Source organism: Myotis nattereri (genome assembly GCF_964212035.1).
Source record: "Myotis nattereri genome assembly, chromosome: 1".
Classification (NCBI taxonomy): domain Eukaryota; kingdom Metazoa; phylum Chordata; class Mammalia; order Chiroptera; family Vespertilionidae; genus Myotis; species Myotis nattereri.
In genome coordinates, this window is record NC_138075.1 from 93,126,663 (window position 1) to 93,153,670 (window position 27,008).

The window sequence follows — 27,008 nt, forward strand, 5'->3', positions numbered from 1 at the left end:
TCATTACTTCCTTTTCCCCAATTACTTATTGAGAGGGTACATCACCTACTTGAAAAGAATATGTCACAAATATAAATGAAATTCAAAGACTTGTAGTAGGAGCAAAACTCTCCTGTGAATGCAATGTTAACTTTCAGTTGATTTTTTTGAAAATATATTTTATTGATTTTTCACAGAGAGGAAGGGAGAGAGATAGAGAGTCAGAAACATCGATGAGAGAGAAACATCGATCAGCCGCCTCCTGCACATCCCCCACTGGGGATGTGCCCACAACCCAGGTACATGCCCTTGACCGGAATCGAACCTGGGACCTTTCAGTCCGCAGGCCGACGCTCTATCCACTGAGCCAAACCGGTTTTGGCCAGTTGATTTTTTTAAAATCTGTACAGTTTTCACCTGAAAAGAAACATTGCCTTGAGTATAATACTTTGAATTATGTAGAGCTTTTGTCCCTTAGAATTCAGAGCTCCTCATTACCTACAGGAATATGACTGAACTACTAGAATAATAAGACAATATATTTTATTTAATCAAAAGATTATAAAATGACATTATCAGATCTTTCAGAGAAGTGACTTGCTTGAAATTGGATATCAAATGAAAATCATGTAATGGCATTCCACTATAGCAACATAATTTTTTTTTAATTATCCACTTCTTCACACAACAAATATTGGCTCACCAAATATTTATTGAGCCCCACCATGTGCTAGCCACTGTGCCAGGCACTGGGAATATCTCAATAAATAGGGAATAATATCTGCCCTCGTGATGCTAACAGTCTATTAGAGAAAAAGGTGACAGATTCTGCACTAGTGAGAAATAAAGACTCTAATAATGGTACATGTTCTAAAATATTCTCTAATTACTCTTATAATAGAGATGTTATTTTAGTCAATTCAGGTTTCTGTAACAAACTACCCCAGCATATAAACAACAGAAATGCATTGCTCACAGTTCTGGAGGTTGGAAATCTGAGATCAAGCTGTCCGCATGGTCCAGTGAGGCCCTCTTTGGTTGCAGACTTCTACTTGGACCTTCACATGGTGGGAGGGTCAAAGGCCGTCTCTGGGTTTTTTTTATAAACAGACTTAATCTCATTAGTGAGGGCTCAACCCTCATGACCTAATCACCACCAAAAAGGTACCACCTGCTAATACTATCACCTTTGTAGCTTAGACTTTCAACATATAAAAGAGGGGAGAACACAAACATCCAGACCATAGCAGGTGCGCTTCAGTCTCTTTTAACTTTTACTTAGAAGCGGAGGTGAGGAAGAGAAAGCAAAGTGTCAGTCTATATTTTGGAAATGTTCTCACCTTATACTATTAATATCACTTGTTTTGAGGAAGAAAAGATAGTTGATGTTCTGTGAATCTGATAACATTGAACTGATAAGCAGTAACTGACAAAAAAAATAAAGTTTTATTAACCAAATTCTTTCTCCTTGAGCAATTAGACCCCTTCTCTGCCTTAGAAAGAAACGAATAGATAGAAGATAAGCCTCTTTCATTCTATTCCACAGGTGCGATATATTGGCCTTGAGATGTGAAGTCAAGAGTTAACATGAGTGTGTGCTTGGAAGAGGGGAATGGGGAACTCAATGAAGAAGTCTGAGTCCTTATCACGGAGACACTAAACCTCTCCCATGAAATTATTGCTAATCTTCTCTCCTCTAACATCCCCTAAATTGGAGCTTGGAGAGGGAGGAGACATTACATAGCAGACTCTGCTGCCTCTTAGATGTTTTTATCCTGTGGGGGGAAATGCTCTGATAGACCCTAAAACGCGGTTCTCAACCTGTGGGTCACGACCCCTTTGGGGGTCGAACGACCCTTTCACAGGGGTCGCCTAAGACCATCAGAAAACACATATATAATTACATATTGTTTTGTGATTAATCACTGTGCTTTAATTATGTTCAATTTGTAACAATGAAACTGGGGTCACCACAATATGAGGAACTGTATTAAAGGGTCGAGGCATTAGGAAGGTTGAGAACCACTGCCCTAAAAGATCCTGGTCCTGATCAGAGGGGCAAACAGGAAGTGGGTCTCTTTATACCAAGTCAACTAGCTGTTTTGCAACTTTGTCAAGCACCTGGTGCAAAGAGTGCTCAGTTTGGTCAACACATAAATGAGTTAAGTGATCTCTTAGAAAAAGTTGACCAGAATCCATTCTGCAATAATGTGCTCTTTCTCTCGCTAGAATCCATGCTCTCAGAGAGTAGGTACCAAGCCTTTCATCATTATGCCTTCAATGTTAACAGTGGAAAATTGGCACCAGGTGTTAACCTCAGTTCAGCAACCTCAGTTCTTGATCTCCAGTTAAGAGAAGAATTCAGAGCTAAGACTCAGATTATAAGAAAAAGCTTATTTAAAAACTCACAGAGGTAGAATTGAGCCATAGAAGAAATGGGCTCAGGAAAGAAGTTATAGCAAAAAAGGGGCCCTTGTAACTTAGGAGACAGAGTGGGAGAGGAGAAGGAAAGGAGAGAGAGAGGGAGAGAGAGGGAGAGAGAGGGAGAGAGAGAGAGAGAGAGAGAGAGAGAGAGAGAGAGAGAGAGAGAAAGATGCACACCTTGAGAGATGAAAGGAGGAGGAGAGCTTGGGGCATGCTGAGAAGGGGTGGAGTCCTGGGGAAAGAAAGGGTGGGGAAAGATGCAGACCTGGGTCCTCCATCCTGCAGGCGTTTATCTGAGGACTCAGATGATAAAATATTCATCAGCTTTCCAGGTGTGTCTCCTCAGGGTCATGGTCTCCACTGATTGATCTGCACCAGGGAAGAGGTCTTTAATAAATGCAGACAGTCCTGATGTCATGGCATCACTAGGTCTGGTTTTGCTGCTTTTCTGGGCCTGGAGCTGAAACACAGCTGAGGCCTCCATGTTATCTCCAGGTGTTAAAGCTGAAGGAGTGGTGGTGCAGGGCTTGTGGTTTTGCCTGTTGCTAGGCACCCGGGCTCTAAATAACCTTATACTTTGAAAACCTCGAGAGGCCAAGGAATGAGAACTCAGATGAAGTTTACACTGAAAAGCCTCAGTGAAGAAAACCAAATATCTTATCTGAAAGTAACTGCTTGAGTCTGTTTGAAATGTATTTTAATATTTTATAAGGGTTCCACATAATTTGACTCCATAACATTTTTAATTGAGGAAAAGGATGATAAAATTATCAAAATTCAACTGCCCATTTGCTCAAAGAAGATATTTCTATAGTAGTTTATTTGTTTCTCCATAGAAATAATTGGTTCACTGCATGCAGAATTGAATTTTTTATGGTGTTTTAATTCTTTTTTTTTAATATTTTTTATTGATTAAGATATTACATATGTGTACCCTCTACCCCCCCCCCCCCGCTCATCCCCTCACCCCCCCGTTGTCCGTGTCCATTGGTTAGGCCTATATGCTTGCATATAAGTCCTTTGGTTGATCTTTCCCCCTTGCCCCCACCCTCCCCTACCTTCCCTCCAAGGCCCGACAGTCCAATCAAAGCCTCTCTGTCTCTGGATCAGTCCTTGTTCATCAGTTTATGTTGTTCATTATATTCCACAAATAAGTGAGATCTTGTGGTATTTATCCACTCTCCAGTTCCATCCATGCTGTGGCAAATGGTAAGAGTTCCTTTTTCTTCTTCCTCTTCTTAAAGAATACCTTTCAGCATTTCATATAATGCTGGTTTGGTGGTGATGAACTCCTTTAGCTTTTTCTTATCCGTGAAGCTCTTTATCTGACCTTCCATTCTGAATGATAGCTTTGCTGGATAAAGTAATCTTGGTTGCAGGTTCTTGCTATTCATCTCTTTGAATATTTCTTGCCACTCTCTTCTGGCCTGCATGGTTTCTGTTGAGAAATCAGCTGACAGTCGGATGGGTACTCCCTTGTAGGTAACTGACTGTCTTTCTCTTGCTGCTTTTAAGATTCTCTCTTTATCTTTTGCTCTTGGCATTTTAATTATGATGTGTCTTGGTGTGGTCCTCTTTGGATTCCTTTTGTTTGGGGTTCTCTGCGCTTCCTGGACTTGTAAGTCCATTTCTTTCACCAGGTGGGGGAAGTTTTCTGTCATTATTTCTTCAAAAAGGTTTTCAATATCTTGCCCTCTCTCTCCTTCTGGTACCCCTATAATTCTGATGTTGGTACGCTTGAAGTTGTCCCAGAGGTTCCTTACACTATCTTCATATTTTTTGAATCTCTTTTCTTTTTTCTTTTTCGGTTGGGTATTTTTTGTTTCTTTGTATTTCAAATCTTTGACTTGATTCTTGGGATCCTCTTGTCTGCTGTTGGATCTCTGTAAATTATTCTTTATTTCAATCAGTGTATGCTTAATTTCTAGTTGGTCCTTTTTCATGTCCTCCATGGTCTCACTATACTCCTTGAGGGATTCATTAAATTTATCGGCGGTTTCCATAAAATTCTTGACAAACCTTATAAACGTGGCCTTGAACTCTATATCCAGTCATCTGCCCTCCTCCGTTTCTGCCAATGGTGACCTGTTTCTTTGTCTACGCATTTTGGCTGCTTCCCTGTGTTGATAGAGTGGCCCTGCGTGCCAGGTGTCCTGTAGGGCCCAGTGGCTCAGCCTCCCCAGTTACCTGGGGTGGACACTCTTGGTGCACTCTTGGTGCCTTGGTTGTTGTAGGATCACTGGGAGGAATTGACCTCCAGGCCAATTGGCTGTGGGAAGCAGCTGTGTCTGAAGTGGGAGAATGGTCCCCCTCTGACCACTGGGTACAGTGGCTCCTGGATCTAAGGAGGTGCTAATTCAGCCCCTGCCTGAGGCCACACAGCCGGAGCCACGAAGAGGCTCAGCTGTGAAGCAATGCGAAGAGGCTCAGCTGTGAAGCAATGCAAGCCGCTGCGGGGCCTTGGGCCTTCTCTTGGAAGTTCTGGGTCTGCCTGGCTGGGCTGTAGTTGGGCACATTCACATGCAAAAGCCTCTGCCGCAGCCTGGGTGGGGCGGGGTCTCAGGGAGTCAAAAGGGCGGAGAAAGAAGCTATGGCTGATTCTCCACGCCTGGAGTCGTGCGTCTCAGTGTCCCGGTAACGGCTGCAAGCACTTCTGAGGGAAATCCGCCCTCAAGTTCGCCCGCTGCCACCTGACAGAGCAGCCTCTCCCCGTATGAGTCCTGGGTCCCCAGAGACTTCCCAGAACCGGAGTTCAGAGCAGTCGGGAGCTTGTGATTCAAAAAGACAGCCGCGTCCTCAGGTGCCACCCCCTTTCCGCGCGCGTGAGCCGCCGCCGTACCTCTGCACTCAGCCTCCGCAGCTCCTCTGGCTCTCAGCGTGCTTTTCTTTTCTTCTAGTTGTAGAAATTACACTCAGCCAGCCTTCCTGTTGTTCTGGACGATGTTTGCTCCGTCCTTTGGGATATTTTTCAATTGTTGTGTGAGGCGACTATTTCCCGGTGTTTATCTATGCCGCCATCTTAGTTTCTCCCAGTGTTTTAATTCTTAAGCATATCTAAAAAGTAGAATTATCTTGACATTTCATTGGAATTTTATTGACTTCTTTGATTCTGTCTGGGCACATTATGGGTATCAAGCTTTTCATATATATATATTTCATGTCTACCCAGATAAGAAATTGGGTTACCCACAGCTCACTTTTTTATTCACAAGTGATGTGTTTTAAACATTGGAGTGAGAAATCCACATTTTAGTTTATTATGCAGCATATATTTTAGTTGTTTCCATTCTAAATTCTACATTACAAATAAATCAATTCTAATTTTCTCGAAACTAAAATTACTCAGGAAGAATTCCAGTGATAGCAAATACTGATCCAGCATGAAAACTGAAATAATTTAAAATCCATTACTTGATCTGCTTCCTCCTCCATTCAATATTAGAAATAAAATAATTCTTCATTCCCCCCAAATTCTATGTCAGTAAAACTGAGTTGCTTAATCATTTTTTACACCAAGATTCCTTTTTTCAAAAACAGTTATGCAAGACAGGACTAGATTTTCAAAAAATACAATATGTGAAATAATTATTTAATGACTGCAATTCAAACTCTCCAAACTTTTAGTTAATATTATCTATTTGGTGAAACACAATAAATGTTTTATTTTAAGTGAAATAATCTAAAAATGTCAACATAGCTTAAGCTTCTTTTATAGATGGTACTTCCAGCCCATCTGTTATAATTAGATTGGGCAGAGGAGTCTTTAAAATATGTTAAATTTAGCATAATATTTAGTTCTAAATTTTTTCATTTCAATAAATTGCATATATGTTATCTAATGTGTATGTTCATGTATATATTAAATATCTCTTTGATATATACATGGGGGCATTGATTATAACCCCATTTTATTATTGGAGAAATTGAAATACCAATGAGTTGTAAAAATGAGTATGAACTGCAAGAAGTAGGATTTGGCTTTCCCAATTCCTAGTTAAGTGTAGTTCTTCTGATTATTAACTTTTAAAGATTCAGATTCTAAATGATTTATGTTAATACATCTTCAAAAGCAAAATTTGTCTCAGCTACTACAATAGCTTGAAGTTCGAAGATGTTAGTAATTTTCCTTTGTTCACAGTGGTTCGGTTGCTGCAGAGATCAAGTTTAGAGCACTGCACATTCAAAGCATTTAAAAGCACACCTTGATGCTGCTGGCCAGTGAAGGAGAAACTGCGGGTGTAGTGATGAGCAAAGATGACGACCACAGGTTGGGAAATGGTGTGTGGGACCCAGAGAGAGAGATATTCAGGTAGAGTTGTTCAGTAGACAGCTATACATATGTATATACTTTTAGCATGCACCAGTTAACGATGAAGACACTTGGGACTCAAAAACAAATTTGAATAGGGAGTATAGAAACCAGTTATGGCATAGAAATTCCATTAGTTATTCTTAATAGAGAGAATTTACCATAGATAGTTGTTAGCTATATGTTGAGTAGCTGAAAAGATAGAGAACGTCAAGGTATCACAGAGATAATAGCTATAGAAAAGTACTACTGCACCCAAAATTGGGGAAACAAAGGGAAGGGGTTGGGATTATTAAAATTTAGAAGCTTGGAGGAGGGGCCTGGTGCGCCTGGAACCCAGACCTCTGAAGAAAGGAAGCTTCTTGCTTCATGCTGGTGCTTCCAGGGGTGTTGGACAAGGCTGATCCTGCCAGTGTGAGAGAAACTGCAAACTGGATTTGGTGGTTTCTGTTGGACTCAGTTGCTGCTGCCAGGGTAAAGTGAGACAAGGGCGGCCCTGACAAAATCAGGAGGCCTACGTGGACCTGACAGAAAGGAGCCAAGTCCTTTCTCCCTCCTCAGCTGTGCAGGTTCCCTAATACGCCCCGTTGGAAGAGCCCAACATAAAGACTGCTGACCAGGCAGTAATGTGGTTTAGAGTCCCAGCCTCAGCACCCCAGGGTAGGGTATAGAACAATGAGAGGGTTGAAGCTGAGAGAGTAGCTTAATAACTAACACATAATGCTTCATTTCAACCTGGAGAAAGAGGAACATGATAGACGAAGTTGAACTGAGTCATAGATGCTGCTGTTTATTGAATAACTAGAGGCCTGGTGCATGGATTCATGTACCGGTGGGATCTCTTGCACTGGCTTGCATGGGTAGGGCCAAAATCGGCTCTCTCACATCCTCCAATGGGTCCTGGATTGCGTGAGGGCGCAGGCCAGGCCGAAGGATCCCACTGGTGCATGATCGGGGCCAGGGAGGGACCGCAGGAGGGCTCCAGAGTGTGTCTGGCCCGTCTGGCCCAGTCCCAATCAGCCAAACCCCAGCAGCAAGCTGACCTACCAGTCAGAGAGTCTGCCCCCTGGTGGTCAGTGTGTGTTATAGAGACTGGTTGAACGGTTGAATGACACTTAGCATATTAAGCTTTTATTATATAGGATTACAACGTGTCAAGCATGTTATTAAGCACTTTAAATCCATTAGCTCATTTAACTTAATCCTTCCAACAACCATTTGAAATAGAAATTATTATTCCCAGTTTACAGATAAGTACCAGTAAACTGAGGTTTGGGCACACTAAGTGAATTGATCAAAGCTATATAGTTAATAACTCCGCTACTCTGAACATTTATTTTCCTTTATGACTTGAAGTAGTAATTTTCAAACTGCAGTCTGTGGACCCTCAAGCTCCAAGAGGTTACCTGGGGGATCACAGTGGGGATAACAATCAGATGAGGCTTGGCTCCCATCCCTGCTTCACACTGCAGCTGCTCTACTTTTACCTGTTTCATAAATGAAGGGGATGCAGAGGGAATGTGAAAAGCCATGTAAGATTTCACTTGGAAAAAGAGTGTGGTGCTGAAAAGCTTGAAAACCTTTTCTTTGAAAGCAGATGAGTATATTTTCCACCCTACAGAGTTGCTCCTGAATAACTCCTGACTGCTTAGTTTACCACCTCTTTTCTCCTATGCTAGTTTGACTCACATTTTAAGGCAACAATTACTTTCTTAATATCCGACTGGTACCATCTAATTGCTCCTTTCCTAAACTGATGGTTTCTACTAAGAAAAGATGATTTTGATTTGTCCCAGACTTTGACAAACTCAATAGTTCTCAATTGGCCTTCTGCAGTCTATCTCCCTGGTCTAGACTGGGACGCAGAAGGAACCTTCTCTCCGGCCAGCTCCCAAACGCCCTGCGCATTACCTCTCCCAGTTGACATCTGATGCTCCATTCTAAAACCCAGTCTCCTCTTACGACTCTGTGGCTTCTTAAACAAGAGAAACTATTCTGTTCCTCCAGGCAGTCTAAAATCATACCTGTGTAACAACTTTAAAATGAAGCTCCGGAGTCTACTAAAACCCTACTCAGTCTGTTGACCTCCACTCCCCCAAATCCCAAGAGCCAGGTTGCTTCACAAAGGTAGCATGTCTTCATATCCCAGAACTCCTTCTTAAGTCAAATCCAGGCATTAAATGAAGAGTTAGTAGGAGTATTGTTCTTGACCTAGAATTTATAAATCTTTTGATTTATAAAAATTAATTTCATTTCAATTGAGTCTAGTGTTTTAGCTATTATGTGAAAGCTCTATATGATTATCCTTTGGGAAAGAGGTGGCATATGAAGATTATAAAAAGTGGATCATACTGGTAATTAGTTATTAATATGCACATAATCATAAGCTTTGTAAAAGAATTTCTGCAAGTATATCAAAGAGCCACAATATGACATTGGGTAAGTTAGCAAATTAATTTTAAGCCATGTGAGCCATTAAGAATGAAAATGAACATGCCATGGAGAATTAAGAGCAATTAAAAACACATGGCTTTTTAATCTGTACAAATAAAACTATAATGTTTTATCTTCACAAAGCAACTAGTCTTCATAATATTTAAATGCTCACATAAGAATTAGAATACCTTAAGTCAAAGAAAAGTAATTCCTTACAGTCACTGTGTGTAGCTTTATCATTTGCAAAATACTTTTTCTGTTCACTCATTTAAGCTAGAGAAAGTTCCTTTACCCAGGAGAGGTATCTGTATCTTCAATTGCCAAGGCCCAGAGATATTTAGTAATAATCTCAATATCACACAAAAAAGTAGAGAAAGAGAATGGCATTTAAGTCTTCTCTAACAATGGCTTCTCTGAGCCCTGACAGCTCTATTTCTATTACACAATCATGCAAATCATGATTGGTTAGATGAAGAATGGATGCTCAACCCAATTAGCATAATCAGGTTTCAACTGAAAAATTTGGGATTGGAATCAAGTAGCCAGTCAGCAACCTGCCACTTTGGGTACTCTGGAACATCTCAAAGAATGAGTCAGTGGTGAGGCTGGGGGTGCGGAGAGGGACAGAGAATGGAAGTGCTGACTTTCTAGTATTTCTAGTATTTCCCAGTCCCTCTGCAGTCCTGCTCTGTGATATGTTTCTATCTCCTTTTAATCAATTCCCCTATGTTGTTTAATTCTTGAGTTGACTTGTTATATAAAACCCAGAGCCTTAAGTAATCATACACCAATGCATTAAATTACGTACTCTTATAGTTTTATTTTCACTTCCATAGGTCTAAGGCTTAGGTGTGGTGACTTGGCAGAGGTTCTTGGGTGACACACCCAGAAACCAGAGAGGAGGAAGCCCGATTCCGAGGTGTGTCATCTGAGAACCGCCCTCTCACAATCTGGGACCCCTCGGGGGATGCTGGAGAGCTGGTTTTGGCCCAATCCCCACAGGCCAGGCCGAGGAACCCCACCAGTGCACAAATCTGTGCACCAGGCCTCTAGTATTGAATATAAGCTGACTTTACTTGCTCATTAATTATAATTCCATGTTGACATATTTCCTTTCTATTCAAAACTGTTATTGTTTATAATTATGATCCATTGCATGACCTAAATACAAATACATATGTTGTTTTTTGAAGTGTTTCCTCTGTATTTGCAAACATCAGAAATTAACCTCCTGGCTCTGTTTTTCAACTTTTTGGATGACAGACTGTGTTATGAGCAGTTCCTTATATTACTACTACAACTAGTCCATGTTAAAATGCAAACTAAGAAAACTAAGAGCAGATTTTGGGAGAATAGATACACTGCCCAGGGGGGGCAATGTGATCCCCTGGAAAAGTTTGTGTAACCATGTCAGAAAGAGTCCAGCTAAGTGAATCCATTGCTGTGGTGGGAAAGAAAAGGGCTCGCTTTAGTGATCTTCCACCATTTTTGCTTAAAGTGCCTTTCCAGCCTGTAACCATCCTCTCTTCTCTTGAAACCAACCCTCTCTGGGCTATTTGGGATGGACCCCTGGTTAAACCCCAGTATGACCAGGATTGGGGCTTTGCTTATTTACTTGAGTGTCCTCATATTTATACCTTCCTAGTTCCAATAGCAAGAGTCATGTTCTTATTAATTCATCCTTAGAACAAGCAACAATCTCCTAGCAGTACTCTATAGTTTATGTATTTTCAATTTGTCCTCCCTAACACTACCAGTTCTAAAGTCATGTGTTTCTGCATCACTCCATTTCTCAAAAATCAATATGGTGCTCAGTGGCAAACAGATCTCATTTGCCCATTTAACCTAATTTTCTACTATGCTCATTCACCCATTCAACAATATGTATCAATCACCTGTAAGGGCAGCCATTTGCTAAGCATGAGGAACTCAGTGAGGAATACAGACAAGTAAACAGAATGCAGTATCGTGGTGATAATAGTGGTATAATAGATATGTATATGGTGCAAAGAAAGCATACAAAAGGAATACAAAATCCAGCCTGGATGGGTTTATCAAAATTTTTTTTTCTGGAAGAAATAATACCAAAAAATGAAATCTAAAGAGCAAACAGTTATTAGGTGATGACCAGCAAGGCAGTAGTCTTGGGAGTGCAAGGTGTAGAAATATAGAGAACGGGAAGTATTGTAGGCGGGGAGAAATACGTGCAAAGGCCAGTAAGCAGGTGGTGGCAGTGGATATGAAGAAAAGTGGATGAGGATAGGTGGAATCCATGGGACTTGGTAACAGATTGAATGTGGGAAGTGAGAGAGAGGGAGGTGCCAAAAATGACTACAGAGCTCGAGCACGAGCCGCTGCATGCCCAGGAGCGTCCTGTCATCAGACAGATATAAGTGTTGGATAAGAAGATCATAAAGTCAGAAACCTTTTGTTCAATATGACATCTTGGGTACAGGTAAAAATATTTTAAAAGTTGGGCTCTTGCAAAAGATGCATCAGTATATTTATGGAAGGATATACACCAAATAGTTAACATTTTCTAAATCAGTATGGTGATATTTTTACTTTTCTATATCTTCTAAATGTTTTGTTATAAATACATATTAATTTATAACATGAAAAATATAGGGCTATTTTCAAATATATATATATATATATATATATACATATATATATATATATATATATATATATCCCTAGCCAGTTTGGCTTAGTGGGTAGAGTGTCAGCCTGCTGACTAAAGGGTTCCAGGTTCGATTCCGGTCAAGGGCACATGCCTGGGTTGTGGGCTCGATCCATAGTGGGGGAATATGCAGGAGGCAGCCTCTCTCATCATTGATGTTTCTATCTCTCTCTCCCTCTCCCTTCCTCTCTGAAATTAATAAAAATATATGTAAATAGATATACATAAATATTGTTAATGAGGCTTTCGTGAGATAGCAGAACGATTCAAGACTATAGCAAAATACAATAATTTTTAAATTTTTCTGGGACCCAAATAATTTCTATTTTCTCTTTAAAGATAAAAGAGTTGTATATTTATAAAAAAAAAAAATACAAATGAGGTAGCACCATCTGGTATTCAGAACTCCTCTAGTGAAGTGTGGCAAAGCAATATTTCAAGGATCACAATATCTATGCATATGTTCCCTGTGGTGTTAGCTTCCTCCACACTGAAGAAAGCAGTAAGCAAGGCTGGTGCTCATGGCCCAACACAGTGCTGAAAAATTAAGGCAAATTTATTTTTCATAAAGATCATATTTAAATTTGTTTACTTCCACCCCAGGCTTTCTGGCTCATATCAGTCAAGTTATTTTACCATTAGAGGCATGAATATATTTTTTAATGTATTCATTACTTTTTGCCTTTATCTCAAAGAGCTTGAGAGCATTACTCGGTCTACCAGGGGACTTCACAAGAGTGAGAGAAAAAACTAGTATTCTGTTAATCCACTGACTTCAGGGGGTTTGTCTTTTACGAGCTAATATTTAACTAATGGTCTATATAAATGCAACAGTAAACATTTTTCACTAGCTAAATTGTAGTTAGGACCAGAACCATACCTTACTCAATTTTGTTACTAAAAAAATTACCCTACATAACAACATGTAATATTCTAAAAATGTTTACTAATGATGATAAGAGAATCATGTTATCATGTTAACAATAGCTGAACAGACTAAGAGTAGGTCAAAATTTATTTTAGCTTATAACTTCAATCTTTACCCCTCTTAAAGCATAAACCAGAACTTTTAACTCCTAAGAGAAAAATGGCTAATTTACACATTACCTTTCTTTGCCTGAATGGTTTATGGTAAAGGTTCTGTCATTAAAAGGAAACAAAGACATACAAATATACAGGTGAAACCAATAACTCATGGACAAGGTTTAAGCAATCATATACTTAAAGTTTTGTTTCTCCATTTCATAAAGGTAGGACTGTGCAATTACTACTTTGAGGTGAAGTCAACTCCAGTGTCCACAGATTTTAGTTTCAGGTAAACTTTCTATTGCAGTCATGATCAGGTTATCACCAAATGTTTTTTTTATCAGAAATAAAACCACTAAAACCTGCTGTAGGGTCATGTTTCCTGTAGGCATTCATTACCAGCCAATGCCTTGTTACTCTAATGACTGTTCACTGGGGGAAAATTTTAATGTGCTTTCATGCTTTCCAATTTAGAAAAAGAATCAGACTTTAATGTGAATGCATTTTTAACATTTTTGTGCTTTAGGGAAGCTGCTTTTAGGAAAGAAATGTAATGAATGTTTTTAATCATACTAAAATCGCATGCTCAGTCTGTGGTTTAATTCAACTTCTCAATGGCAACAGAATAGAAAAGACTAAGTACATTAATCAGCGAGGGCTCCTCCTTTCTCAACATGGCTACCTGTTGTTTAAATATATATGATAGCTAAAACTCAATTAGGGCAATAGAAACAAGTAAGCCTTCCTGGTTAATTTTTACCATCTTTTTTTATTCCACATAGCTCTACATGGATCATCGCCAGTCTTCTGAGAACTCCTGACCCCACCCTCCAAGCTGTTCCCATCCTCCAAATATACCTCCCCTATTTCACATATACATTCCCTTCCCCTTTTTCCTATTTTTGTTCTTATGTGTCCTTCAGGTTTTCAATGAATTCTTAACGTCATTGATGAAAATGTCACTGCTGAGAAGATTTAAGTCCGACTGTTTTACGCAGACCTTTAACTGCAAAGTAAACAACCAGCTTTCAATAAGTTTGTCCTCAGATTTAAGCTGAGCAGAGGTCAAAGAATAATTTCTGTCGCATTTTTTCCTTGATTTGAATCATATTCTTAGAGATTTCCTCTCAATATCTCCCTGAGGATGCTCCAATCGCCTTACCATCTCCACATCTCACTGATTTCTAAAGTACTGCAGCAAACCTCAGTGATATTCTAACACCTTTCTCTTCTCAAAAGATAGCATGCACCAAGGGGAGACAGAGCTGAAGACTACGAAAAGGAAAGTGATAAGGGCTTCTACACACCATAAAAAATTGATCTGTAAATGCTGACTCGTTCTTGAGAAGGGAAGAGTGGATACAGAAAATAACTCATCTGAGACAGGGTTTGTCCCCCCATACACCTACCATGACCATAACAATCTGTACCACTTCCCAACTGATACCCATAATCATAATGAAGTTTCCAGGAAATGAAATATTTCATCATTATCATGTTCTACCATTGAACATGCTTCAGAATATACATAAGAAGTCACATTATAGCACCATCTAAGTTTTCAATTTAATTTTTTCCCTAAACATTTTAATGTAGGAATCAACATATGAATGTTACATTTAGGTCATAAAATTCAGGTGACAAATATAAGATAAATTACAGGCCCGTTGCAGGAAGATTCCTGCAAGAATAGGGCTTCCAGCGGCTGGAGCGAAGCAGAGATGGGAGCGAAAACCCCTGAGACGGGCTTCACTCCCACTCCAAGCTGCTGAGGCTCGTTTCCGCTCCCGCTCCCAGCAGCTCCTGTTGGGTTTCCCCTCCCTCCCAGGCTGTGGCGGGTTTCCCCACCCCCTCCCAGGCTCTGTGTCCAGTTTCCCCTCCTGCTCCCAGCAGCTCCTGTTGGGTTTCCCCACCCGCTCCCAGCCGCTGTGGCGCATTTCCCCTCCTGCTCCCAGGCTGTGGCGGGTTTCCCCACCCCTCCCAGGCTCTGTGTCCAGTTTCCCCTCCTGCTCCCAGCAGCTCCCGTTGGGTTTCCCCTCCTGCTCCCAGGCTGTGGCGGGTTTCCCCACCCCTCCCAGGCTCTGTGTCCAGTTTCCCCTCCTGCTCCCAGCCACTCCTGCTGCATTTCCCCTCCCGCTCCCAGGCGCTGTGGCGCATTTCCCCTCCCGCTCCCAGGCGCTGCCCCTTCCCCTCCAAGCCGCTGCCCCTCCGGCTCGCAGCTGCTGTGGCTGGGCTTGCCCTCCCACCTCCGCCTCCCACCCCTGCAGCCTTGGCTCCGTTTCTGTCCTCGCGGCCTCTACTTGGCTCCCTTCGGTACCGCTCGGCCTCCATGTTGTCGTCAGTCTTCCCTCGCATCTGGTATATGCAAATTAACTGCCATTTTTTTTAGCTTCTATCATTGAAACATTGTATCTTTTGGAGCTGTTTCTCCAGGAGCTCAGAGCCGGTGGCGGCAGGCGGAGAACCTTGGCTTCCTCCGTCACTGGAGCAAGCAAACCTCATGTTTGCTTCAGCTGCCTGGCCGCCAGCCGCCATCTTGGCTGGCAGTTAATTTGCATATCTTGCTGATTAGCCAATGGGAAGGGTAGTGAAGTTATGGCTAATTACCATGTTTCTCTTTTATTAGATAGGATTTCAAATAATATCATACTTCTGGTTTAATGGAAAGCATAACAGTTGTGGCAGTCATGTTTAACATCTTGGTTAAGTAAAGAAAGAAATGGGCAGGGTGTCCAAAAGGGATGCAAAGATTTAACAATTCACATAACCCTTAGCCCTTCTGAGAAACTATATAGGAAATATGTGATAAATTTTCTGTAATATGGTGACTTCAGTCCTTCAGTGATCATTCTGTTCATGCTTTTTGAGCACTGAAAACCAAATTCAAAGTCTGCTCAACAAGCTAATAATACTATGAATCCCTTATGATGCTAAGTGAAATAAGCCAGTCAGAGAAAGACAAATACCATATGATCTCACTTACATGTGAAATCTAATTAACAAAATAATTTAACAAACAAAATAGACACCAAAGCATAGATACATAGGACAAACTGACAGCTGTCAGAGGGGAGGGGGCTTGAGGGACCAGGTGAAAACATAGATGTGGACAACAGTATAGTAATAGCCAGAGGGAAAGAGGGGTGTGTGAGGCGGGGGGTAGAAATAGGCAAAGGGGGAATAAATGGGCACAGAAAGAGACTTTAGTTTGAGTGATGAGCACATGATGCATTGTGCAGATGATGCTTTATTGGGTTGTACACTTGAAACTTGTATGGTTTTATTAACCAATGTCACCTCAATAAATTTAACTTAAAAATAATAAAATTAAACTTGCTTAACAGCTTAAATATAGACATATATACATATATGCAAGTCTCAATTTGGAAAGTCCAAGATAAAGCATATTCGCTTTCATACTTGCTTTCAGATACAACTGGGACTACACTACTGTACATAATCAGTAGTGCTGTGCACAGTTAATTATAGTGACCATATTTTATATTTGTTTGTTACCAACTGCACAAATGTTATGCCCCAAAAGAAATCTATCAATCCAGCAAAATGGTTACATTTAATTTCTTCTAAAGATGGATAAACTGCCAAAACCGGTTTGGCTCAGTGGATAGAGCGTCGGCCTGCGGACTGAGAGGTCCCGGGTTCAATTCCGGTCAAGGGCATGTACCTGAGTTGCGGGCATATCCCCGGTGGGGGATGTGCAGGAGGCGGCTGATCAATGTTTCTCTCTCATCGATGTTTCTGACTCTCTGTCTCTCTCCCTTCCTCTCTGTGGAAAATCAATAAAATATATTTAAAAAAAAAAAAAGATGGATAAACTAAATTTAAGGAAGAATAGGCTTTTCTTGACATCTCATTTTCAAGTTATTGATACAAATGTACCAAAAGAAATAATGTATATTTTGTCCAGCATCAAATAATCTGCAAAAAGTTTCCAACATAGCCACATTTCTTGTTCAACTTCCAAAAATAAAGGCTTTCTAACTGAAATCATTTACATTCCTAGCTCTCTAAAGTAAACATGAAAAAACGAAGTACAAAAAACGATCTCTTGGTTTCTGAATAGCCAGCTTAGGTACATAAAGTATTTTCTGTCCCAACACTTTCTCAAATTCAAAAGATATTTACTTCCTCAGAACATGGCAAGCAGTCTTGTTTCAAACCAGTCAGTCCGTTTCCATGGCAACACTGCAGGATACCTTGGCTACCTTCAGTCGCATCAGTTGACTGGAATGTCTCAATCTTCTTTATATCTTGAGCTTGGACTGCTCTATACACCAAACAAATGAAATCATCTGTACTTTAGTACACAAACTCGCATCAGAACGCCTGCATTTGAGAACTGCCTTCACAGGATCCTGGATGTAGAGTTTCTCCACTGTGTCTATACTGCAACAGCGCTGGCCTTGGCGGAGTGCAAGAGGGAGGCAAAGCCAGACAGAGCTGCGCTACCCGGCCCACCCACCTACCTGTCTCCCACCACCACCCTAAGTTTTCAATTTTAAAAAGCTCACAAGCCAGATTCTTAAAAATTGAATGGAAGACTGATGCAATCAACTGGGTAATTTGTGTAAAATCCACTTGCCTCGATTCTAGTAATTTTGAGTAGTCCTCTTACCTCTCCACCACTTCTTTTGGGTCTCTGTAGCATCCATTTCCTAGCCCACTTCATGTAAAGGAAAGGTACCCTGCAAATGTCCTCAATGGAGGCACCGGGAAGGCAGGCCAAGGCATCCCTGTAGTTGCACCTGCAGTTCTGCTTGAGTCAGAACTCTTTGGATCCCCACTGAGCAGTGTTCTCTCTGTTGTTTCTGCGCCCAGGGATAATGTGACAAAGTAGCTTCAATAATACCTGGCAAAAATTTAAATAGAGCACTTACAAAGTAGCTCCAACAACTTCTAAAACACTCTTTAGATCATTTCTTTTGTCTTTGCATCTGTAAACTCCCCCTTCTCTAGAAGTATCCCTAAGGATGTAGGACAGTAGACTTTATTCTAAGAATTTTAGAATTATTCACTAAAAGGTATGATTAAGGTATAAAAAATTACTATCCAAACTAATTAGAAGGAGTTATGGTCTACTTTAGTTCTATGATATGAAGCTGTTCTCAGTCAGTTTTATTGGAAACATAAATTCTATTATATTCTAAATTCAATTGCACAATCCCACAGCAAAGAATTGGGTAATCCATGTAGGTCTTCAATTTTCTTGCTAAGATCCAAAGTTTTGCTTATTTCGAGTTAAGAAATATGAATTATTTCAGTGAATCAACCGCTAATTTCAAGGAGATTTGAGGAACAGCTCTTTAATTAGTCTTTATTATGCTTGCTTAAACCTTGCCAGCCATCTCTCTCTGAGTAAATTAAAGTGAGAGGAGAAAGACTCTGAAAGACCTGCCATAACACAGCTGGCTACTTGACAGATAAATCTTCATAAGATCCGTCATTCCGAGGAATGACATAATTTTAGTTCCAAGCACTAAGTGTGCTCAGAAAGTTATAAGGCAGTGGAAAGATAAGTCAGAATAATAATTTCTGTGTTTGAATAGACTATCTAGGTAAATATTTACTTCTGATAAGTAATGCATACTATTATTTATTTCAATAGGTTTCCAGTCTTGAAAATGTTTTTTACCCAAGCATATATTCAGCTTTTCTATATTTTTAATTATTAACAATACAAAGCATATTAATTTTCACTACTGTTGAGTATTCTTTAATTACTATTATAAGTTTTCAGCCACAATTCACAAAACAAACATGTAAAAATCAGGCCTTACCAGTTCCAGAGTGTCAGCTTAAAAAGTAATTTTTCATTTCCTTTTAGCCATCAGAAAACACTAGGAACAGAAAAAGACACAGAATAAATGTATGGACAAATACTTCTATTCTATGACTCATAGAAGGAGTGGCTAACAGTATGTACTCCCAGACACTGTGCAAAGTGCTTCACATGGATTATCTGAATTAATCCTCATAAAAACTAAGGATGTTCTATATTACTCCCATTTTATCAATGAGGAAACAGGCTCAGAGAGGTAAAGTAACTTGCTCAAGCCACATAGCTAGTTAAAAACTGGCCTATAGTTTAAGTCTAGATTTATCTGAACAAAGTGCTCAATTACCATGTTTCCTCTATGTGCAGACACAGGCCCAGCTGCAAACTGGCATGTTATTCCTGCTCATGTGCAGAGGCAGAGCTGGTTTGAACCCCTGTTCATGCATAATGCTGATGTTGGTAATTATCTACTCAGGGACTACATTCTTAACCCCCTTACATCTAGGTGAGTCTATAATACAGACAGGTTGTTACCAAGGGAATATGGGCAGAACTGATCTGTGGCACTTTCAGACTTGGCCATGAAAACCTCCCCAGATATCCTCCCTGCTCAGCTGCCATCCCATCTTCCATTTGATGTCAACTGGGGTTGCAAGATAAAATACAAGACACCCAGCTAAACTTGAATTTCATAAAAACAACAAATAATGTTTTAGTATAAGTACACCCCATGAAATATTTGGGACATACTTATCAGGGCAATGATATCTCATTGCCGGATTTAGCAGGTAAAATACATGAAAAATGTGAATGTCCCAAATATTGCATGGGCCATCCTGACACTTAGAAGTTGTCTAAAATTCAAATTTAACTGCTGTCTGTTGTTTTACACAATGGCCCCTCTACATGGAGGGCATGGAGAGACTGAAGAAAGACACAGAAGACTCCAGATTGGTAGGTGGCAGGTTTAATGAGTAAGGCAACTTATGAGGCTTGCGTTTGGCACCCCAAGACAAGAAGATTTCTGCACCCACCCGTCATAATCTGAAAGTTGATAAAGAGGCCTTAACTGGGCTCAATCATGTATGCTGTCCAGATGTTCTCAACAACACATTGCTCTCTGAAAGCAGCATCCTTGAAAATAGCGCCCCTGTGGGATCGGTGGACAGAACAGTACATTCCAAGGACAGCGGGGGGGGGGGGGGGTGACGATCCTTCTATGCCTGGGTCCAGCTCATGGGTCAGCCAGTGAGCATGTCCTCTTGATGACCTCCTCCAACAGTGTCCAGTATTTGTTCTTACTAAATCTGGCAGCCCAAATGTCAGCACCTCCAGTAACCTTAGAACCAGCCACATGTTGAAGGTGGCAAAGCCATCAACAACATGGTTCTGATGACTGCAACCTACGCACCTCCTCCTTTGAGTTTTATATAAATGGAAAATAAAGTTATACTGTGTTGCTAAGCCATCAGAAAACATTAGAAACAGGAAAACACACAAAGTAAATGAACTGAGTAGTTAGCTCTCTAACTTAGCTCACTAAGATTGTGGGCTAACTAATACAATACAAACAATACTGATATGACTAACTCTAATGCAAGTGCCAAGAATTTACCATTCAGGCCCTACAGGAGGCAACATAGAGAATAGAAATTACTTGGGTCTGGAGTCACACCAGCATATCCTGAGTTCAAATTTCTGCTGCATTACCTTGTAGCTTTGTGGCTTTAATTTTCTAGTTTCAATTTCTTCGTATATGAAATGGTAAAGCCAATGATTTCCTGAGAAGATATAAAAATTAAATAAGATAATATATGCAAAGATCTAGAATAATATTTGGCACATAATATATCTACTATTGATTTTATTGTTTAAAAACTAAGCTAATTTTACATTTTAAATCCTTATTGAGCCCTAGCTGATTTGGCTCAGTGGATAGATTGTCGGCCTGCAGACTGAAGGGTCCCGGGTTCAATTCCCGGGTCAAAGGCACATGCCTGGGTTGCAGGCTTGATCCCCAGTAAGGGGCGTGCATGAGGCAACCAATCAATGATTCTCTCATTGTTGATGTTTCTATCTCTCTCTCCCTCTCCCTTTCTCTCTGAAATCAATAAAAATATATTAAAAATACATATTGAGATGCAAAATGATTTATATACCTTTTTAATTAAAGTTTATTTTATGCTTTATAATTAATTATTAAATCTGTAAGACAATTTATAATTAGCTACTTTTTATATCACTGTCTTTGAACTCAATAATTGGCTTTCCTGACTTTTAAATTGAGATCAATCTTTTTCCTGAGGTTTCTAATTGCACTAGCACTTGGGACTAAATGGAACCAATTTCTGCTCACAGTTCTCAACGCAAAGCCCACCAGGCACTCTGGACACAATCTGACATCTGACTTTCCTCCTATTGCTGAGCACATCTCAAATTGATCAGCTTACCAAGTAGAATTTGAAAGTCACTTTCATTTAACATCAAATAACCATCAAATCACCCTATTATTATTAAAAGCCAGGATGCTCACCAACACAAATCCCAATGGTGAGCTCCCCATACTTTCAGAACCTGACTGCCCCTAACGCACAGCATGCTGGGCCCCTTTCAGACTTAGACAGTTGGCTGTATAACAGGAAAATTGAAGCCAAATTTGAAATCACTTTTTAAAATAGTATTTGTTGAAACAACATGTTATTCAATTTTTTTAAATCTTGAAGGTGATCAAAATTAAGCTATGTTTTCAGAAGTAAAACTGTTCCCATACATCTCATCTCAGAGAATGAACTAAACATGAAAATGAATTCCTGATCTTTTACTGGTTGGGAATTAATCACTTCGTGCCAGTTTCTAACTTTAGTTACACACCATAAAAACCAACAGCTTAAGGAAGGGGCTTAACCTGAAGTGTATGAACCTCCTGAAGTTGTAGACAAAGGTCTGTGTTCATGCATACTTATGCTTTTCTCAGATTCCAAAAGGGATTCATGGGGCTTATGTCACTGAAAGCAATAATGGCATGCTTCAATTTCTACTTTTAAAAAAATCAATAAAGTTATTAACATTAATAAAATCACATTTTGAGAGTCTCCAAGTATGACCCGAGGAGAGTGGGTAACAGCAGTGGAGATCAAAGAGCACATGCATAATCCAGGTTCCCACACAGCTGAGCATGGCCAGCTGCCAGAGTGCATGCGGCAGCGAAACAGCTGTGGAGTACTTTTCTTTCCTGTAGTCAACTGCTGAACTGACACCCATAATGGACTATTGGTTATCCTCCAGCACTGAAAGGCACATCAACATTAACACCCAGTTTAAAGAGGAGTATAGGAGACTTGACTTGGGGTGGTAAACACACAATACAATATACAGATGATGTATTGTAGAATTGTGTACCTGAAATCTATATAATTTTGTTAACCAATGTCACCCCAACAAATTCAATAAAAAATTAAATAAAAATAATTTAACTTAAAAAAAAAGAGAAGCATCAAAGTGATAATAACTCTCAAATTTCACCTAAAAAAGATCTTTTCCGGAATTCTAAATTGCATTCATCTGTACAAATTCTTATGTAGCACCTCCAGATATCTCCAATACTTTTAAAATGAAGTTAAGAAGATGAAATAGAGTAACAATTAGATTAAATTTGGCTTTCGAATTAACGGGAAATAAAGGTTATCCATACCTGTAAAGTATTACAGGAAAGGGCTCACAAAACAGCAGGCAGAACATGTTTGTATCAAATCATATGGAAACCAAACACACACAAGGATACAAAACAAAGCAACTGCTTTTTATTTAAAGTACATGTGAGAACTCCAAACATCAATTTTTTAAAAAAAATGCATTTTTTTCCATTTTAAATGCCTCCAAATAATGTGGCAAGGCATGTGTCTGCCATTTGCTCTCTTCTTCTCTCTCTCTCTCTCTCTCTCTCTCTCTCTCTCTCTCTCTCTCTCTCTCCTATTCTTACAACTTTTAGGAAAGTTTAAAACTCATTCAAAATTTTAAAAATTAACCTAAAATTAAGTATCTATTTTATCCTAAAAATTTAAACACAAAATAATGTCATTTTATGTTATTTCTTGAAAAACCTTATTGTTATCAATTTAAGTAAACAGTGTATATTTCTTACTAAATACATCTAAATACTTTTTTAAAAAAATTGATTTTCAGAGAGAGAGAAAGGGAGAGAGAGAGAAAAAATCAATGGGAGAGTTTGCCTCCTGCACACAACCTGGCTGGAAATCAAACCCCTCTCCGCCCCCCACCCCAACACCTCCACCCCCCCAGCCTGTTGGTGTATGGGTGGACACTCCAAATAACTAAGCCACATCAGCCAGGGTTAGATCGCAATGATTTCAGATAATTATATTTAAATGTATTACATGAAAGATACTGCAATCTTTGCCCAACCCTGTTTGGCTCAGCATATAGAGCAACGGCCTGCAGGCTGAAGGGTCCCAGTTCCATTCTGGTCAAGGGCACATGCCCGGGTTGCAGTCTCGATTCCCAGTAAGGGGAGTGCAGAAGGCAGCTGATCAATGATTTTCTCTCATCATTGATGTTTCTATCTCTCTCCCTCTCCCTTTCTCTCTGAAATCAATAAAAATATATTTTTTAAAAAGATACTGCAATCTTTAATAATCTTATCTAAAATTAGATCTTTTAAACTTCACATTACTACTTCTATAACTTCCAATAATGATGGAATGTAGTAATGAGATTTTATATTATCATGAAAGGAGTTTGAGTATCAAAAAGTTCCCAAATGCCCAAACTCTATTGTGTTCATCATCAATCAACTATAGGATAGATCAAGCTCCAGCAGTGAAACTTGTATCTCTCAGAGCAAAGTATGTGAAGGTGGATTTGGAGCCAAAAAACCATAGTTTCACAACTGTTATAATTGGAAGCCATAATTTGGGGTTTCCCAATGAACACAATTGTTCCATTTTCTCCAGTGAATGAGTTTAGTAGGCAGATGGTTACATTGTTCCAAGGTTGAAAGGCAGGTGCAATAGAAAACAGAAAGCAAGGGAGTTGAAAGTTCTGGGGAGAGAGTAATTTTAACTATTCACTGGATAGGGTAGGTCCTAGATAGATTTTTTTAATGGAGAGAAACCAGGTGAGGAATGATAGATGGAGGGGAAAACTAGAAGGACAGGAGCAGAAATATTGGGAATTTAGGGAGGGAGGAAATTTTGCGGTTGTGTGTTCAAAGTGGGATTATGGTTGTTAGTTGTTTGAGGGCAGAGAATGATTGATAAGAGACCTTGTAAGACACTGAGGGGGTCTGGAGGTAAAGGTCATTATATAAAGAATGTCAAAAAAAAACTATAAATTAGGGAGTTGGAGGGAGTGTCCAGATGTATATATAACATATCCAGATTGACAAGAGTTAGTGGTAGAAGGATTATTGTAATCCAGGTGCCAGAGTTCTTAATGAATTCTGGGGTTAACCAGAACACATTGTTTAAAGGGGAACTTTTGGGGTTTAAATAGCAAGGCTTCAGGCCCAGGTTCTTTGACTTACTAGCTGATCTTGGACAAATTATTTATTTCTTAGATATCTTTCCCCTTATCTGTAAAATGTCATTAATATAATTTTATAGGGTTTTCCTAATGATTAAAGAAACCTATTTAAAGAAACTTGCAACCATGTTTGAATAGAGGAACCTGAGTTTCTCTGTGCCCTTTCATTTCTGCTTACACACCCAAGCTCATTTCTTTCTTGTAATGTCCTGACAAGTGCACCCAGTAGTTGTCAGCACACTTCACTAACATTCTGCTTTCCAACCTCTCCCCATAGAGTAACAAAGTCATTGAACACATCTGCCTCCCAAGTTATTCTCACCAAGTGTTTTACCAAATGTGTCAGGTAGATCTTTATTTTTCAGCCTCCAGGCTCTATATTCTCACTGCCCACTGAACAATCTTAAATCAATATACATATTTTAGATGATTTTATGGCACACTCTTACTTCCAGATGCGAAATTCTATTACGGTCAGGATATTGAATGCTCTTGCTAGCATTACATGTTCTGAACATAGTTGAAAGTGTTGGAAGAGAGAAAGGAAGGAAGAAAGAACAAACCTGAAGGAAGAGGTGACACAGTGGGTTTACATTCCAGGCAGGGACTGAGATATCAGGAGTGTAATTAACTAACCTCAAGTTCTTCTTGGAGCCTGAGGACAAATGAACCCATTTGGTGTTGAAACTCATGGGGCTTTAGATGTTGTTTTCATTGATGGCTAAAATGTTTCACTTATCAGAATTCTGGTTTCATTTCCTCTCTGCGTCCTTCAACTTTGAACTTTTGAAGTCCGACCAGCTGCAGCACTTCTGAGCCCTATCCAAGTATGTATGCCCAAGCCATTTTGAGAAGTCTACAAGATTCACAAAAAAGAGGGTGAAACTTATCTCTATCAGATAAAACGTAGAATTGAGCTTTATCATAAATAAATCATTGCTTGAAAGGAAACAGAAAATGTGTTCCAGAATTATGCCTTTCAGCAAAGTTTCCTAATTCTACCATAAGATATTAAAATTGATTCCTTAAATTTTCAAAAATAAGAGTATTATTGTCATCCATATTACATAATCAGCATCTCCACCTATTGTTTTCATGGCCATCGTCATCACCATTCTCTCTCTCCCCCACTTTCTCATCACTAAATATTGTGAGTATGTACTGTCTGCAGGACATTGTGCTAAGTCCTGGGCTTGCCTAAGCACACAGGTGCAGTGTGAGGCAAAACTCTCCTTAGTCCCCTGGGATGTGCTGCTACTGAGAAGTGTTGGTACATAGTCTTTTTTATTACTATTTTAAAGCCTCTGTGCTCAAGAAGTGTTGCCAGCAGATTCTCCATCCTACCCCAGGCCCAACTCACTGTTTCTGCATTAGTTTCCAGGGTCACTGTGTCACTATTAAATTGAGCTCTCCCAATCCCCCAAAGTTATGATCAGGAGAGAAGGAAGGAAGTTGAAGGAAGGAAGGAAAGAAGGAAGGAAGGAAGGAAGGAAGGAAGAAAGGAAGGAAGGAAGGAAGGAAGGAAGGAAGGAAGGAAGGAAGGAAGGAAGTGAAGGAAGGAAGGAAGGAAGGAAGGAAGGAAGGAAGGAAGGAAGGAAGAAAGGAAGAAGGAAGAAAGGAAGGGAAGGTGGGAAGAGATCTAATATATAGGTTCATGAAAATAAGAGATTGCATTCAAATTAGAAAAAAATTATTAGTTTTCAAATTATGAATAAAAGGCTCATGATTTAACAGGCCCACAAATTCCTTAGAACCCCTGAATATATTAACTCTTGAGAAGAATAAATATTAAATATACACATACACACACATATACCACAACTTGTGTGGCTCTGTTCAAAGACACTTTAAAGCCATTTACATTATTAGTGCTAAATTCAGCTTTCTTTACATTGAACCTGAATAACTAAAATCTGCCTCTTTGTCACTTCTATTTGTCTGACATAGGGAAAATCTCATCCCTGAACTCTTTTTTTTTTTTTTGAGTTGCTTGATTTTATTTTTTATTTTGTTTTATTTTGTTGTTGTTTTTGTTTTTAATTATTTATTGCTTATAGTATTACAAAGAGTATTACATATGTCTCCTTTCCCCCACCCTTGATAATTCCCTGACCTCCCCAACCCCCCCCCCAGTGTCTTATGTCCATTGGTTATGTTTATATGCATGTATACAAGTTCTTTGGTTGATCTCTTACCCCACCCCCGTACTGCCCCCAAACCCTCCCCGGCCTTCCCGCTGTAGTTTGACAGTCTGCTTGAGGCAGCTCTGCCTCTGTATCTATTTTTGTTCATAAGTTTATAATGGTCTTTATTATCCAGAAATGAGTGACATCATGTGGTATTTTTCCTTCATTGACTGGCTTATTTCACATAGCATAATGCTCTCCAGTCCCATCCATGCTGTTGCAAATGGTAAGCATTCCTTCTTTTTTACAGCAGCATAGTATTCCATCGTGTATATGTACCACAGTTTTCTAATCCATTCATCTGCTGATGGGCACTTAGGCTGTTTCCAGATCTTAGCTATGGTGAATTGTGCTGCTATGTACATAGGAGTGCATATATCCTTTCTGATTGGTGTTTCTGTTTTCTTGGGATATATTCCTAGAAGTGGGATCACGGGGTCAAATGGGAGTTCCATTTTTAGTTTTTTGAGGAAACTCCATACTGTCTTCCATAGTGGCTGCACCAGTCTGCATTCCCACCAGCAGTGCACAAGTGTTCCTTTTTCTCCACATCCTCTCCAGCACTTGTCGTTTGTTGATTTGTTGATGATAGCCATTCTGACAGGTGTGAGATGGTACCTCATTGTT